Raw genomic sequence first — 3,242 nt, 5'->3', positions numbered from 1 at the left:
TTGCTTCAGCCGCACATATACTAAAATTGGAATAATACAGAGAGGATTAAGCATGGCCCCTGTGCAAAGATGACATGCAATTCATGGTGTTCATTTTTTAAATAATATTTTTATTTAAAAAATTATTTTAAAAAAAAAATGGCCGGACATGGTGGCTCATGCCTGTAATCTCAGCACTTTGGGAGGCTGATTGTGGTGGATCACTTGAGGTTGGGAGCTCGAGACCAGCCTGGCCAACATGTCAAAACCCTGTCTCTACTAAAAATACAAAAATTAACCAGGCATGGTGGTGTGCACCTGTAGCTCCCCCAGCTACTCAGGAGGCTGAGGCACGAGAGTTGCTTGAAACCAGAAGGCAGAGGTTGCAGTGAGCCAAGATCACACCACTGCACTTCAGCCTGGGTGACAGAGTGAAACTTTGTCTCTAAAGAAAATTATACTTTCCTTTCTTTCTTTTTTTTTTTTTTTTCTTTTTTCGGAGATGCGGTCTTGCTTTGTTGCCCAGACTGGTCTCAAACTCCTGGGCTCAAGCAGTCCTCTTGCTTCTGCCTCCTGAGTAGCTGGGATTATAGGCATGAGCCACCCTGACCAGCTTATACTTCCATTTTAAATGTCCTTGGAAAACTGTACTCTTCCTTTGTCAGGAGATCATCTATAATTTGCTTTATGTGATAAAAAGAACTGGATAGGACCCTGCGCTAGGGCCTCAGCCCACACTGAAACCCCAAAGCCAGGTGTGAATAAGTCTGCTGAGGGGGGCAATTCTTTGTGAGCCCGTCAGCTGCTGCAGTCAATATGGTAGGAACCCTTGTAAGAATTCTTGTCTATGAATTATTTGAAAGTCAGCATGTGGACAGGCACAGGGGCATATGCCTGTAATCCCAGCACTTCAGAGGCTGAAGCGAGCAGATCATTTGAGTTCAGGAGTTCGAGACCAGCCTGTGCAACAAGGCAAGACGTCATCTCTACAAAAATTACAAAAATGAGTAGGGCATGGTGGCTCACACCTGTAGTCTACTCAGGAGGCTGAGGTGGGAAGGTCACTTGAGCCTGGGAAGTGGAGGCTGCAGTGAGCCAAGACTGTACCACTGCACTCCAGCCTGGGAAACAGAGTGAGACTCTGTCTCAAAATACAACACAACACAACACAACAAAAGAAAGTCAGTATGCTAAAAACTAGAAAGTCAAATGATAAAAGATAACTCAATGATAAAAGAAAACTCTATGAAAAGATACCGTGTTCCATATAGCTTTAAAAATTTTTTTTTTTGTGCTTTCCACTTTCAAAGAAACTGCTTCGTAAAGAACTATAGAAATGATTCATGGGCTGGGTGCAGTGGCTCACACCTGTAATCCCAGCAGTTTGGGAGGCCGAGGTGGGTGGATCATGAGGTCGGGAGTTCGAGACCAGCCTGGCCAACATGGTGAAACCTTGTCTCTAAAAATACAAAATTAGCTGGGCCTGGTGGCAGGTGTCTGTAGTCCCAGCTACGCAGGAGGCTGAGGCAGGAGAATCACTTGGACTTGGGAGGCGAAGGTTGCAGTGAGCCATGATCATGCCACTGCACTCCAGCCTGGGCAACAGAGCAAGACTCCATCTCGGAAAGAAAAAAAAAAAAAAAGAAATGATTCATGAAAGTATCATCTTTTTTGTTTTTTCACTGAGGCAGGGTCTGATTATGTTGTCTAGGCTGGTCTCGAACTCCTATGCTCAAGTGATCCTCCCAAGTATCAACCCAGGCAAGGACTCCTGCCTTGAGCACCTAACCTGGACCTCCTCTCACCATGCTGTAGCCCTTGTGCTTAAGTTTCTGATGGGCCAAGGGGGTATATCCCCTCCACCTTCTAGAACACGCGTGGTATGGAGGACCCTGAATTCCCAATGCAAATAGCATCAAGCCTGAATGGGGAGCATGGGGCAGTCTCCCATAGTCATTCAAAAGAAGTTGTTGAGGTGGGCATTCCTAGGCCTGGGGGTTGTGCAGCAGCTTGACCTCAGCTGTGTGCCCACGAAATTTCTTCTCTGTGCTGGATGAAACCCAGGCTAGGGCGAGTACTGTGAGTGTGCCACATCTGTCAGAGTGATGTGACACATTTAGATATTTAGGCATGTGGCATGTGGGCCTTCACGTGCACCCTTTCCCCAGGCCCTGCAAAGGATAAGCGTGGCCCTGCGAATGGTAGGGTTTTTCTAAAAGCAAAAACAACAACAACATTGTTTGGAGAAGTGGAACTCTATTATAAGTTTTCTTGCCTTAGAGGTCTATCCAGTGTCATGGATCTGATCTGTAAACTTTCCAAAACCTTTTCAGGTGAAGCCTTTTAATGTATCCTGTTTTCTGACTCTTAGATTGTTTTCTGTTTCGTTGCTGCCTTATGATAGCAAGAACATTCCATGAACATTGACTTTCTCCCAGAATCTAGACCCTCTCTGCAAGGGCAGAGTCATTTAGGAGAGTGGAGATTACATGGAAAGAGGTTGTGTCTTGAGTGAGGCCTTAAAACATGGCTGTTTAGAGGGGAGAATCCTAGATGCTCCGGACAAGTGTCTTTTTATCAAGAACAGCCTGGATTGGCCATGTGTGCTGGCTCACGCCTATAATCCCAACACTTTGGGAGGTAGAGGTGGGCGGATCACTTGAGGTCAGGAGTTCAAGACCAGCCTGGCCAACATGGTGACACCCCGTCTCTACTAAAAATACAAAAATAAATAAATAAATAAATAAACTAGCCAGACATGGTGGTACTCTCCTGTAATACCAGCTACTCAGGAGGCTGAGGCAGGAGGATTGCTTGAACCCAGGAGGCAGAGGTCGCAGTGAGCCAAGATCATGCCACTGCACTCCAGCCTGGGCAACAGAGTGAGACTGTGTCTCAAAAAAAAAAAAAGTCTGAACAGAGGTGGGCAAGAGTACTTTGTTCCTGTCCTTTGCTCTGTCAACAAGCCCCAAGTAAACGTTCATCCTGGTTTCTTTTGCTCTGTCTTCAGCATATTCAATCAACCTTCTTCCATCTTGACTGATTTCTCTTGACCTTGCTAATGCCCTAGCTACTGTCTGACTTTACTTCCTTTCTCTGTCAAATATCTTCCATAATTGGTCTATGATAGTCTGACTCCTCTCCCCTGGCTCCCTCCTTGGACCAGTCCAGGAAACTGGTTTCCATCCCCACCATGCCATCAGCCTTTCCCTCTAAAATGTCAATTCCCCCTTTCTCCTTCCTTGACCTCCCATCACTGAAAA

At 45.9% G+C, this 3,242-nt stretch overlaps 1 pseudogene; it reads left to right on the top strand.

The window, feature by feature from the left end:
* On the top strand, window positions 1-99 carry LOC114680464 (U6 spliceosomal RNA; annotated as a pseudogene).
* The last annotated feature ends 3,143 nt before the right edge of the window (window positions 100-3,242 follow it).

This window comes from Macaca mulatta, chromosome 8 (assembly GCF_049350105.2).
Source record: "Macaca mulatta isolate MMU2019108-1 chromosome 8, T2T-MMU8v2.0, whole genome shotgun sequence".
Classification (NCBI taxonomy): Eukaryota; Metazoa; Chordata; class Mammalia; order Primates; family Cercopithecidae; genus Macaca; species Macaca mulatta.
Note: the sequence above shows the minus strand (reverse complement) of the source record. Positions and strands in the feature narration are given on the sequence as shown.